Below are 14,815 nucleotides of genomic sequence, written 5' to 3' on the forward strand. Positions count from 1 at the left end.
AGGCTCTGGGACATGGCAGGTGGTGACCTGGCACCCCAGCATCCAACAGGGGTGCTTGCGAGCCTTCCGCCGGGAGACCCACCTCTCAGGAAATGACTCAGCAGTACAAGCGTCTACTCTGAGAGCCCCTGCCTGCATCTCACAGAGAAAATCAGGAACTCCAGCTGGCCTCACTGGCCAGTACAGATCCTTCCAGAGACACCAAGCAGAGAGCGGCTGCATGTGGCTGTCCAGGCAGAGCCCTGCAGCAGGCAGTGAGGCACCAAGACACTGGGACCCACGGCTACCAGGTTTGTATTTCCAAATCTAAAAGCAGAACAAAGGGATCTTGATACTGTTCCAACAGAAGCTGTTTTCCTGTTGGATGCTGTTTTGACTCTGGGAAATTCAGCCTAAACACCAGAACGTTAGGGATGAGGGTGGGCAGGTCTGGAATGGCGACATCATCCCTACGGTTCTGCTTATAGGGCCGCCCCAGGCTACTTAAAAATCGCCTGCCATCGCCGTCTTGTAAGCCAGTTAAAGAAACGTTTGCTGTCCTTTCCACTTTCTTTAGTTTCCCCACCACCCAATGGAAATTTCCTCCGTCAGTATTTTGGCTAGAAAGTGACATCACACATTTGCCTAAGATGCTTTCTGAGGCCGAGGGTCTCTCCAGACCCAGAGGCTGGTCAGCTTTTGTAAGTCAGAGTCAACATGCCTCCCCACCAAGTCCGAGATGGGCCCGGTGTCCCCGAGCCTGGGAACTGGCTGAGGGCTCCACACAGGTGAGCAGAGAGCGACTGAGGTGAGCCCCACCTGTGAAGGACAGGACTGGACAAACAGCAGGGGTGTCTGTGTACACACACACATGCACGCACGCACGCACACACACCTGTTCCACCAGTGCTAGGTAGGAAGGCAGTAATGCTGACAAACAGTTAAAAAAGAGTTTCTACGGCCCTTTACCATTTGTCTCTTCCTTCAACTGCTGCAAATTAACAAAACAAGCTACGTGTTTACTCTCTGCCAGAGGCGCGTGGAGTTCTGACTTCCTGCATAGTGCAAGTCCCTGTGTTAACGTGGAGTTCTGACTTCCTGCATAGTGCAAGTCCCTGTGTTAACGTGAGATCAGACTACAACCTCGAGATCATGTTACAACTACAACTGTCAATACCAACTAGAAAGAGGTTGTGGCTTCTGGCCTCTGACAGAGGTCACAAGACGGGCGGGGAATCTTAGAAAATGGGGTTTAGGGTGAAGATGAGAAAAGGCACGAGATCCGGAGAGAAGAGCTCTGGGCAGGGGTCAGTGCCTGCCTGGCCCTGGGCTGAGGAGGCAAGATGCCGGGGAGCATCGTCAGGCCCCCTTCCCTCTGCTTCCCAGCCTGACTTCTGCTGTGGGACCACCTGCCGTAACACCTCTGCAGCCCTGGATGCTCTGAGCAGGAGAGATCACCTCCAAGACGCTTTCCAGTTCAAATCCAAGACGCTAGACAGACAGTACATGCACACAGACTGGGATGTCAGTGAAACAAAGCACAACGTTTTATAGGTCAGGGATCTGGGCATGTCACCAACGGCAAAATCTGCTGCCATCCGTAACTGACAGCAGCATGACAGTTTCCTACTGGAACCGTGATTTTCCAATTAAGGTTTAACCATAAACAGTTTCACATTAGTTACTGCAAGAGCTATTTCAAAAGCATCTCCTGACTCACTCTTCCAAAAATTATCCCGAGGCAGCTGATCTCCCACCCGGGAGGAGGAGGAGAAAATACCAGGAAGCTGCTTAATTTTAACCAGATGCCTCCCCAGGGTGCCCGCCGAGTCTGCCAACTGTTGCTTCTCTCTCTGGAACACTTTCGTTCTGGTTTAGGGCCCCAGCTGCAGCTTTAATGAGCGCGTTCTGCAATCAGAGCTCCTCTCCTGAAGGTGCTCCACGCTCAGGCTGGGCCCAAGCGCGCTCTGCCCGTGCGTCGGGGTTCCTGCCGAAGGGGGGGATGCGCGCTGGAAACCACCGCCCACCAGCCCAAGGGAGGCTCCGTGCAAGCCCGCGAGCTCTGCACAGAACCCTCGCCCTGCTTTGCAGAGGCAACGGTAGTCTGGTGGCTGCCCGGCGGGGGGTGGGGTGGGGGTCCTGCAGACGGGCGCGGGGCTTCCTTCGGAGGCGATGCAAACGCCCAACCGTTGGCTGTGGCAGCAGCTGCACGATTCCCCGGGTCTCCTGAAAACCACTGGCCTGGACGATCCAAGTGGGTTCTTCCTGCAGTGTATGAGCCGCACCCAATCGAGCTGTTTCTATTTTTTCATGTAAATTTATTTATTTATTTTTGGTTGCGCGGGTCTCCGTTGCGGCGCGCGGGCTTCTCACTGCGGTGGAATCAAGCTGTTCCACCTGTTCCTCCTGGACGTTGGGCCAAACTGGTATTGCCTCGGTTCCCCGTGAAGCTGCCCTGTTCAGCATCAGGTCAGAGATCCCTGCATGAAGGCTGGTCTGGCCCCGCTCGGCCACTAATGAGCCTCAGGGACTCGGGCTGTCACCCACCTTCACTCCCATCTCGTCCTTGGGGAGGATGCCCTCCACCGGCCCTACCAACAGGAAGTTGTCAGAAAAGAAACGTAATTTCTCTGTCATCATTCAGTCCTCACGGAGAGGACACGGACCACCTGTATCCCTGGGACGGGAGAGGGCGCCACCTCGGCCACCCACGGACTGCAGCCCCAAAAGGCACCTCCAGGGAAAAACAAGGACCGTGGACAAGTAAATGTGACACAAAAGAAAACTTCACAAGGAAGGCTGGGTGACAGGCTTGAAAACATCTCCCGGAAAAGATGAAGAAAATACGAGAAAACTTTGGAGGCTCAGGCCAGGAGGTTTAACACCTGAATGAGAGTCACTCTGCAAAGGACGCCCCTCCTCAGGCAGTGACGGGGAGGGCGGCCCAGGACCCTGCTTCGTGGCCGGCACAGAACTGCCGCTGGCCAGGAGTCGCCAGGGCGGTCACACAGTTTGAAGTGCAGGGTGCTGCCTCGGCAGAAAGCAAGGACGCGAGTGCTGCAGGCTAGAAATCCGGTCACCTTCCCTGTGCCGGGTCCAGCGGTCCCCCGAGATACCCGAGAGCGTAGCCTGTGTACCCAGGATGCCACAAGCTGCAGGGGTCCACGGGGACCAGCGCCCGGGGCAGGGAACGATGCCACCGAGCCTGCAGCCTCAGTGGCCTCAAAGGAGCCATGACTCGGGTGAGACAGGCAGAGAGGCCCCAGCCCAACGGCAGAAAAGACCAGAGCAGAGTTTTCAAGAGTGAAACCTGCCCCCAGAGACCCTTGCTGTGCATCTGACCTGCGGATGTGACGGAGCCAACGTGCTCGGAGACGCCGGAGCCGGAGCAGCCCCAACCTGGCCTCCGAGGAGGCATGACCGTCCCTCCCCAACCTGCCCGGCCCGGGGCGCCGCCAGGAAGCACGGCAGCGTCGTCTCCGGAGCACCTCGGAGGAGGCCGGGGAGGCGGGCGGACACAGAGCCCTCCACGTGCAGACACGGGGGCAGCCGGGCGGGCCCCCCGGAACCTGCCCCTCTGGGGAGGGCCTTTGAGAGCAGAGCGGCTGTGACCAGTGAGTGTGCGTCCCGCTCCTCCCTTTTCCAGACGGAGCTGGGACCGCCTTCCTCTGCTTCTCCTCGGCACAGCGCTTCACAGATCCACCACTCGTGGCGCCCCGATGCGGGCACGCGCACACCTAACAGTGACCCTGGACCTCCGCGATGCGGTCACCAGGTGGGACTTGGGCCGCCTCCCTTGACAACGGGGATGAGTGGTTCTTATGTCAGAAGAAGGGTCACAAACACATGCGGGGCCGAAAAGGGCAGACTATGATAGAGATGGCTAGTCCCCTGGACGTGCACCCTCTTCTGCTTCGACAGTGAACTCGTTTCAGCTGGACACGTGGCTGCCCGACTAAGGACAACGCTTCTCTGCCTCTTGTGCAACCATGAGACTGTGCTGGTTAGCGGGATGCGATGGTTTGTGCCCTTAAGAGGAAGAGAGTGTCTTCTTCACTTCTTCCCTTCCTATGGCCAGAATGTGGGTGTGATGGCAGTAGCTGGAGCAGCCATGCTGGGCCATAAAACGGACACTGGGTAACAGAGCAACAGAACAGAAAGAGCCTGGAGCTGCCGTATCAGATTACACTGGGACTGTTATACGCAAAAGAAATCCACCTCCCTTGCTATCCTGACCTTCGTTACAAAAACCAAACCTCCGTTCTAATTCTAAACAGCTAAAGAGCTCCCTGTGAGGAGCAGCTGAATGAACCACAGTGCACATTCATGGAGGAGTATCATTTGAAAGGATGCCTTCCAGGACTGTTTGTCTCTGGGCAAATCTCTTAATGCATCTGATCTGTTCTCCTCATCAGGAAAATTGGGGTATTTATGGTGTGTATTGTGTAGCAGTCTCGTGTGAGTATCAAATGAAATAAGCAAAGTAGTTAGAAGCTCACACAGTACCTAACAGGTAATAAGCACTCACTAAAACGGGCCCATGGAGGAACATTAAAAATGCTGATGACACAATGACAAGTGAAAACAGCAGAGACTAAACGGTCCAGCATTGCGGCTAAAGGCCTGGGATTTGAAATCAGACAGACCTGGTTTGAGAATGGGCCGCTGGGATGCTGTGGGGGATCTGGGGCGAGTGGCTGAATCTAAGGCCCCTCCCTGGTAAACCAGAGACAGGCAGGCAGGCCTGGTGCAGCAGGAGCCCTGGGGCAGGCGAGGCCGGCACAGCAAGCGGCCGATGACACCGGCTTCGGTCATTCTCGCAGGACAAAGACAGAAGGAGTGAAAACATCCCCGGGGTAAGAGTGGTACTGCCGGAGACCTCGAGTCTTTCACAATGTTTTTTAAATGTTGTAACTGTGTCCTTTAAGAAGTGAAAGACTCAAGAATAGGGGGGAAAAGCTGTTACACATTTGATGACCAGTACGTTCAAATTTTGAAAATAACCACAGCCTAGTAGTGGAAAAATGGTCAGGCGTGGGGGCCAGCTGACAGCCAGCGGCCCCGCCCTCCCCCGCCGGTGTGTTCTAGGCCAGCAGGCGGCTTTTCCGGGTGGGCCCCGGCCAACAAGCAACCCTCATTTACAGAAGGTCTGCAGCTGGCACACCAGAGGCTCTGAGTTTTGTAAGAACTCCAAAGAACAATAAGACAGTTCAGGAAATGGTTTTGAAAAACCTTTTACATATACAATCCCCAAATCAAAGGTTTCTGATCATCTTAAGTGTTTTTAACCTAAAATATCTATTTCTATTAAAAACGTAATACATTTTGCTAGAACATCTTTAAAAAACAAAACCCAAAAACAGAACCGAGCAGAGGAGGCTGGAGGCTGCAGAGGCCATAGTTCACTGCTGTGCTGGGAAGCCGTGCAGACCGGCGAGGGGTGAGCACGTGATCCAAACACAAGCTCCATCCAGGAAGAGGGAACAAGCAAACAGCCCAGGCCCCGGGAAGGCGGGGCGACGACCGTCCTGACCAGGCAGCAGCTCCGCAGGGTCCCAGACACAGCAGCAAAACCTCAAGTCATCCTACTCCAAAAAAACTGGCGAGTGCTGGTGTATTGCGAGGCCCTCGTCCCTCCTCCTCGAACCAAGGCTACCCGCAGCCTGGACCTCAGACACAGAGGGTCCCAGCAGAGCCACGCAGGGTCAGGCACCCTGGGGAGGAACCCAAGCCATCTGCCCAGGGACACTCTTATCCCTCAGTGGGGAAGCATCAGGTTTAAGACAAGCAAACAAAAAAATGACTGTGTAAGTCGAGCTCCCAAGCTTTACAGTTTGGAAAATCAAATGGGGCAGAAAGTCCAATATATCTGAAAAAGCAAATACCTTCCAGATTTGCCTGAGAAACACCAAAGGTGATCCAGTTGGGTGAATGGAGGAACTATGAAGATCAGAATTCCACTTCACATGTCCTGGCTCCCTGAGGGTCACTGCCGACTGCACGGGCGCTGCAGAGGGGCATCCTGCACTGGGTGACTCAAGTGTGGACACAAGGCCGGGCTCTCCAGGGACGGAGCTCCAGACACGGCACCGCCGCTGGGATGCACACGGCGACGGCAGAGCTCGCGGGCGACGGGCTGCCACCAAGCACAGGGCCTGGCCGCGTACCAGCAGACTCACCTTCTTCAAGATTCTGTCCCCGGAGGCCACCCCCTGTACGGAGCCCGCCTCAAGGGCCCCTGCGCATCCCCGCCGGGCTTCCCAGACCGCGGGCTCCCGGAGGGAAGTGTCCCCTCTGCAGCCGCCTGTCCCCTCCATGCCGCGCACACACATGCTGGTGCACACGGCCAGGAGCTCACCACGCTCCGCGTCTCTGTGTAACTTAGAGTCTATCGGGAGGTAAAGGCGGGTGTGAGGCAGGAGAGCGATTCCTTCCACATGGGTGAGGCACCCCGGAGGGTGTCGGCTGAAACCCAGCGGCCAGACCACAGGGAAACAATCAGACTTTTCTGACCCTGGGTTAACCTTGCAAGGACATTGACAACATGCCTTCTCTGTGTTTCGTAGAACCACTCAGCTGGAGAATCACAGGACAGCTGGCATCCCTCCATCACACATGGAGGGCAAGGGCCGCTGATTTCACCGCTCAAATCCACATCCACAGTTTTTACGGAGAGAGACTCGTGTGAAAATGGGAGCATCTGCTGGCAGCCCGACCACTGCCTGCAGGCTGCAGACACTCCACGTGCAGAGCCCGGCCGGCCGGGCTGCCACCAGGTCAAGTGCCACTGAAGATGGGTGTACTGAAGATGGGGGGGTACTACAGTGGTCTGTGCAGTGATCAACACTGGCCCATTCCAACACTAACCTGATCTGAAGTCAGATGCCCAGATTATCTCCACATTACACACAGCTTCTCCCTCCCGAGGACGGGGTGTCTAAGCACGAACGTGAAGAACCAGGAAAGAGCCAGGTGTGACGCAACAAGGACTAGCACGAAATAATAACCACATTTACACTTAAAAATTCCACCCAGAGAGCAGCAGTGACACGCTTCCTCAGGTCAGGGACCGCCCCCTCCTGTGAGAGATGCGGATGTGACATTAGGAACCTGAGACTGGTCAGGGGCTGTCAGCTGCTGGGGCCTTAACACTTCCAGTTACCCAATCTGCAAAATCGAGAGTCTACTGCCTAAACCTTAATCAACGTGAAATTCAATCATATAACATAATACAACACAATGTAATGATAATAATAATTAAAAAGTAGCACTGGCTATTATTTATTACATGTGCCAGCAAACCATGCACTGAGCAGGTTAAGTATATCGACTAACCAGAATATTCCCTTTCTCTGGACACTTGAGATATATTTAAATACGTGTACATTAAGGACACCCCGGAAAGGGCTCTGTGCTATCACAGCGCCTATAAATTTGAGGGGCAGAAAGAAAAGGCTCCAGGACAGGGCGGCTGTTGCACTGGGGGGTGGGGGGAGAAACAAGAAGACAGCAGAAATCTGCTCTGCGCGTTTATTTTCCGGGTCCTGGCAAGGCCCGAGTTCAATTCTGTTAAACTTGGCCAAGGAAACGCTTCAGAAGCTGAAGACAGAGCCCAGGAGGCGCTGCCAGAAAGGTGTGGTCACCACCACTGCCACCGCCCACCGTGAGGGCCGAGGGGAGCGCGTCCTTCCTGAGTGGACCGTTCCAGGCAAACCCACGAGCCTCCTACCCAGGCATTACCGCCCAAACCAAGACCTTCCTTTCGATACCAGCCTCGGAGACAGCAGCAAAGCTCGAGAGGGAACCCCAAACACAAACCGCGGCTCCACCTCCAACGAGAGCAAACAGCCTTTGCTGTTAAGGAAAAAGAAGAGAAAAAAGTTCCACTTGTCGCAACACAACAGGAACCGTGTGTGACCGCTTCCAGCCCGGCTCGGCTCCCCTTCCTAATTTGGAAAATCCGACAGGCACACTCGGAAACCGGACGGAGCGGCCCTGCACAGAGGCTGGGGGGGGGGGGGGCTGGCTCATGGGCGGGCGGGCGGCTCCCCTGCCCCCCACCCCCCACCCCCAAGCACCGCACGAGGCGTCCAGCCCATTTCCCCGAAGAACCGAAACCATGAAAGCTGCCGAAGCGCAGAGGGAGGTATCACAGTCGACAGAGGTGGAGAAAACCTTGCTGCCTGTCGAGGCCGAGTGGGATGGAAGCGCACCGCCCCACCCTCGTTCCCAGGGCAGCTGCCCCGGCTCTCACCTCCGGCCCAGCAGCGAGAAGTGACCTCCTCCCACCGCCCCTGCTTATGTCAACACACAGCTCCCCTCTGTCCTCCCCAACGGGCCCCAGCAAGGGGAGAATGGGGCAGGGGTCCAAGGGCCTCCCTGCCGGGGAGCTGGGGGTGCTCCCCCAGGGCAGCTCCCACACCCAAAGGAACCCGGGCTTCATGGGGGGAGCCAATCACGGGGCCGCCAGGGGAAGGCTGGTGAGCAGAGTTCCGCGGGGGGCAGGTGCGGGGTGAAGGGGTGCATGAGGGCAGGCACCACCCCCAACCCACTTCCATCCCCCCCTCCTTTTCCTGGGTGCCCACATCCCCAGCGTCCCCTGCTGGGGGGGGTGACTCATAAAAAGTGACACAGTCGCAGAAAGCCCTTGGAGAGCAGACAGACACCGCCTGAGGGTGTATTACTGCCCATCGTCCCTTCCTTCCACTCCTCACCTGGCGTGGAAATGTGACGACCGGCATGCCAGCAACCACCGTGGGCAAGGAGATGGCCTTGAAATGGAAGCCCCGGGCCCGGAACGGTGGGACAGAGAAATGGAGGCGGCCTTGATGTGAGCTGGGCCCAGAGCCCGGCCCACCTGCAGTCTGTGTTCAACACAGGGCCGCGTGATTCCTCTGTCCTTTACACGTTTTGGATGAAACAAAACTGTATGGCTTAAGGAAGGAAAATAAGCCAGAGCTCTCCACTGAAAGATAAACCAACCACGGGCCGTCCTCTGCCCAGCTGGGCACCGGGCGGGGCTGCTACAGCACCATCCCCATCCCCCACACAGACTGAGAACCCAGCACACCAAGGGCCTCGACACATGGAGAAGCAGGAAGCGCAAAAGGGCACTTAAGTTTCTTAAAAACTAATGACAACGATTTTGAACAGCATCTGCTTGGAAGATGAATTCCTTGCTGTTTGCGCTGCCCCGCGGTGATCCTGCCCCGCGACGAGGAGCAGGATGTATGGGCACCGGGCGGCGTGTGGGCCCGAAGGCCAGTGTGGTACTGGTCACTTTGGGGTGGGGCAGCCCAACGTCCTGCCCCGGCTCTGTCCTAAGACAGACCCCTCCCCGCCCACTATGAGGGAACCAGGGCGTAGAAAGAGGACGCTTTATATTCAGGATCACGACGCTGACAAATGGGGTGCTGGGACCTGAACCTCTCGTCCGGATGGCATCGTCTGGGGGGTGCCCCACCTGTCACCCCCTCTGGGGGTTCTTCACGCAGAGACTGCCGCCGTGCAGAGACCCCCAACAGAGAGCTCTGCACAAGGGGCTTCTGGACCCAAACCAAAGGGACAAAGGAGAAGTGGAGGTGTGCCAGAGCGGAGCACTGGGGTCAGGGGCCTGTGGCCAAGGAGGGACAGGAGCCCCCAAAGCAGGCCAGTCAAGTTTCCGTAACTTCCTTGTAAATCAGGTCTTTGAGGGAGGCCCCTGAAAACCTCCTGTGCCATAATGAGTGAACCCCAGGCCGTCAGCTGCCCACACGACACTGAGTCTGCCCACGGCCAGCACCGTGGCCCTGCTCTCAGCACGGTCACCACTGGGGGCTCCAGACGTCCTCTGGCCAAGATTTCAGGGAAAACCTACTCACAGAGCACTCCCTTCACTAAGGAAGTACCGCCAACGAATGTCAGAGGCTACAGTGAGAACCCGGGCACAGCTTCCGAGGGTTTCTAGAACCACACACCTTGGACAGTCCCTGCAGCAGGGACACTGGGAAGGATGGAGGACACAGACCGCAGCCCCACCTCGTGGGGTTTGTCTTCGGGCAGCAACGGAGGCGACATCAAATGTTCACTCAGACGCACACCCGCCTGACACAACCAAGCCCCAGGCCCAGGGCCTAACCCAGGGCACCTCTCCCATGAGGTCCCTGTCAGCCAGGACGGGGGCGCAGGCGGCAGGGCGGCCACACCACTCACAGCTAAACTCAGTTCCCCTGGGGAGGGTCCGCACAGGTCCCAGCTCCCGCAGGAGAAAGGGCTGCGTTGCTGTTTAAGAAGTCTAATTCTGAAATGAAAACTGAACAGACAGCTCTCATCATCTTCCTTATTTTTCAGTTGTTCCCCAGTTTTCCTGTGCTCCTTCAATGGAAATCTAGGGGAGCATCCAATCCATCTCCTCTGCAAAGTCCAAGGTGAGCTGCGGTACTCACACCTTTTAAAGTCAATTACTTTCGTGACGTTGAACGTGAGTCACTATTCAAAGGAAGAAGAAACAGACCACGCAACGCAGAGACCTGATTCTAGGTTTGCCGTGGATGCACCAGCCAAGGAGGAGAGTCATCCTGCAAGGACTCCGTGGTAGTCTACTGGTGGGAAGCAAGTTTTTTTCTTTTTTCTAAGGGCCAACTCAGGGAAGATTTAAATATTCAGAGGCTTTTTTACAATTAAAAATTAAAATAATATTAAATTCCGTGCAAAAACCCATACGTTCATCAGATGCTGGGCTGGAGCACGCGAGCCCACCCGTGGGTCAGGACTTCTCATCACTAAACTTTTCTACCCGCATCGCCCACCAGGACAATGTCTTGGCATCACCACCTAATTACGCATACTTGCTTACTTCTTTATGAACTATATTCATGATGCCGTCCGCTAATATACACTTGATGAAACGTGACACATACACTTTAAAAGGAGAAGATTAACAATAACCAAATGAAAGTTCTGACGTCACCTCCTGCACCCCGTGGGCTCTGCTCCCGGGTGACAGGCCAGCCCCAAGGGCTTTCTGCCGCTTCCCACCCCTCCCGCCACTCTCCACAGGCCAGCAGGACAGACTGGGTGAAACCCCACAACAAACCGGGTCCTTGCTCAGCTTAGAAACCGCCCACAGCTCTTGGGAGACAATGCAGACTTCGGGCCCCGCCAGCCTCTCCGATGCCCCCTGCTCCCTCCCGGGCCTCCTCACCAGGCCTCCTGGCATTAGCGGCCTCGCTCAGAGAGGTCGCCTCCGACCTCGACGCACAGCAGGCCTCCGTCCTCCCTCGGGGCGCTCAGGCAGCTCCCTCCCAGGACAGGGCCCAGGCCTCCTGCTGGCTGTCATATGCCAGGAGAGGCGAGATGGAGAGACAGGAAAACTGCCTCTGAGCCTCCAGCTGTGGAGACTCGCAGGTCAGGGGCTGGCATTATTCTCACTCTCAAAGTTTAAGAAAATTCTTTATGTGATTTATTTATTGATTTATTGATTTATGGCTGCGTTGGGTCTTCGTTGCTGCGCGCGGGCTTTCTCTAGTTGCGGCGAGCGGGGGCTACTCTTCGTTGCGGTGCGCGGGCTTCTCATTGCGGTGGCTTCTCTTGTTGCGGAGCACGGGCTCTAGGCGCGTGGGCTTCAGTAGTTGTGGCCCGCGGGCTCAGTAGTTGTGGCTCACGGGCTCTAGAGCACAGGCTCAGTAGTTGTGGTGCACGGGCTCAGTTGCTCCTCAGCATGTGGGATCTTCCCAGAACAGGGCTCAAACCTGTGTCCTCTGCACTGGCAGTGGATTCTTAACCACTGCGCCATCAGGGAAGCCCAGCAGGCAGATTCTATACCACTGTGCCAGCAGGGAAGTCCCTTCTTTATGTGATTTAGATGAATGACTGCCGCTCTGCAGGCCCACCGCCTGCCCAAAGGAAACAGGCCTGTTGTCCCAGGGAAGACCACCGTCTCACCAAGGCTGCTGGAGGGGGTTACACCCTCGTCAGAGGCCATGAAGCCGCAGGCGCCTCCTGGGAAATTCTGGTGGGATTTTCCATCCACTTCGACAGCACACACAATGCAAGGCCTCCACAGAGCCCAGGACCCCATGTTAATCTGGGGCGGCTTCATAATAAAGCACAGCTAGATTTCGACAGAGACCTACTTCAAGGCAGCAATGACAGCACCCGGAGTTTCACAGCAGAAAGCTGTTCATTAAATGGAAAACGCTGAAAGCAACAATGATAACAACAGAATAAAAAGGAAGTCTCAGATATGCAACATCTTTATGGAGAAAAATTATAAAACTTAATTAAAGGACAAAAAAAGACCTACCTGAATGGGAAGACAGGTCACACAGCTTACAACAGTTTACAGTAGGTTTGTCTAATCCTGTTGGCAGGGAGGAAGGGCACTGAAATGGGTGGCAGGATGAGATGGCACCACGGCGAATGAGGCTGGTGATTCACGAGGACTGGCTCAGTTACCAACCCACGGTGGAGACCAGCCCCTGCCAATCACACCATCCCCCCTGGAGGGTGGGGACACACATCCTCCCCATCCTGGGTGGGGACACAGTATGTCCCCACCAAGGACAGGGGGCTCACACCACCCCCACTGAGGACCAGAGAACACATGCCAGCCACACCAAGGACAGGGGACACAGGCTGTGCCCACGGAGGGGCTAGGAGACGTGTCATTCCCACTGAGGACTCGGGGACACACAGGCCAGTGCAGAGAGCAAGCAGCAGGGGTGGGGGCAACACGTGTGCGCCTGCGCTCGCCCTCAGCATCAGTGGTAGCCACGTGGGAAATAACAGGGGGTGTCCCCCCTTCTCCCAGGGCCATGTCAGAGGAGTGCTAATAAAATACTGGATTTAAATAAGATCCAAAGTCTTCAAAGATTATACCCCAAATGTCCAGATTTCAATTATGAGGAAAATCTCAAACAAAATGAGAAAAGGCGTCAACAGACACCAACACAGGATGACACTGGTGTCAGAATTATCTTTCCAGGACTTTAGAGCAGCCATTATAAAAACTCCAATGAGCAATTATAAGCAATAGAAAATCTCAGTAAAGAAAAGATATAAGGAGGAACCAAAGGGGATTTTAGAACTAAAAAAAAATAATAACTGAAACAAATACTCAGTGACTAGGCTCAAACAGAATGAAAAGAACAGAGAAAGTAATCTGTGAACTCAAAGCTAGAATGATAAAAATGACCCAACCTGAACAAAGAGAAAAGAGACTGAAATAAATGACTGGAGTCTCAGGGGCCCATGGGACCTACAACAAAAGGTCTAACTTCATGTTATCCAAGTCCCAGAAGGAGAACAGAAACTGGGTGGGGTAAAAAAATAGCTGAAAATTCCCCAAAGTTGGCAATAAAGTAAACTTACAGATTCAAGAAGATGACTGAACCCCAAACAGGATAAACTCAAAGAAATCCACACCAACCTTTTGAAAACTGAAGACAAAGAAAATGTCTTAAAAGCAGCCAGAGAGAAATAATATATTATCTATGGGAGGAAAACAATTCAAAATTCAAAAAAAAAAAAAAAATTGGCACCTAGGGCTTGATGAAGACGTGACACCAAAAGCATGATCTATAAAAGAAGAAAGAAAAAAAAATCAAACTGGACTTTGTCAACACTTAAAACTCTTGCTGTACAAAGAGCCCATCAGAGGATGATGACAAGCTTCCGGCTGGGAGAAGGAATGTCAAACCACACATCGCACAAAGGACCATCCAGAATGTGTAAAGAACTCTCAAAACCCAACAGTAAAAAACAAACAATTCAGTTAGAAAGTGGACAAAAGATACAAAGGGACACTTCACTGCAGAGGACACCCAGATGGCAAATAAGCACACAGACAGACGTGCAGCACCACCAGCCAGTTAGGAAGTGCAAAGTGATGGCGACGCACCTAGAAGAGTAGCTAAAATAGAAAGCAGCCACACCACCAGATGCCGGCAAGGATGCGGAGAAGCTGGGCCTCCCCTACCCTGGTGCTGGGAATGGAAAACGGCACAGCCCCTGCGGGAGATGAGTTAGCAGCTTCTTAAGCTAAACATACCCTGATGATGCAACTGATCGACTGCACTCCTGGGCATTTATCCCAGAGAAAGGAAGATTACGTCTACTCTAAACCTGCCCGTGACTGTTCAAAGCAGCTTTGTCTGTAGGAGCCAAACACTGGGATCAGCCACGGTGTCCCTCAGGAAACACAGGTGGAACCGCACACAGTGGGATACTGATTACTCAGCAATAAAAAAGGAACGAACTACTGCCCTACACGGCCTGGATGGAAGGCATGATGCCGAGCTTGGAAAAGCCAAATCCCATTTATGTCACATCTCAAAATGACAAAGTCACAGAGACAGAGAACAGATTCGTGGCTGCCAGGGGTTTCGGGGCGGGGGGCGGTTAGGTGTGACGAGCGCAAGGGAGAACTGGGTGGTGGGGTGAGAGCCATGTGTCTTGGGGGAGGTGACGATCACACAGATCTACAGGTGCGGTAACACGACACAGAACCACACACACCTCGTACCAACGTCAGTTTCCTGGCTTTGATACTGTCCTGCAATCACGTAAGCTGTAACTAGTAGGGGGAAGCGGGTGAGGTATAAAGGGGACCTCTCGGAACGTGTTGACAACTTCCTGTGAACCTATCAAAGTAACAAGTGCACCTGTGGAGCTGGAGCCCACTGTGGAAAGCCACGTAACGACGGGGTCTCACTTGGGCAGCAACCCACACTCCACCCTGGACTATATAACACGTGCGGGGGGCATTCGCTCCCCTTTATCTCAAAACTGAGTTATCACGTAGAAGGAATAAAAAACCTTACAGCTGGTTCACCCACATAAAACAGTGTCTGCAGAC

General features: G+C 54.5%; 1 protein-coding gene across 1 annotated transcript in view; it reads right to left on the reverse strand.

The window, feature by feature from the left end:
• FOXK1 (forkhead box K1) overlaps positions 1–14,815 on the reverse strand; it is a 60,128-nt gene that overhangs the window by 16,704 nt on the left and 28,609 nt on the right. The gene's annotated exons all lie outside the window — the stretch shown is intronic.

Source organism: Eubalaena glacialis, chromosome 13 (assembly GCF_028564815.1).
Source record: "Eubalaena glacialis isolate mEubGla1 chromosome 13, mEubGla1.1.hap2.+ XY, whole genome shotgun sequence".
Classification (NCBI taxonomy): domain Eukaryota; kingdom Metazoa; phylum Chordata; class Mammalia; order Artiodactyla; family Balaenidae; genus Eubalaena; species Eubalaena glacialis.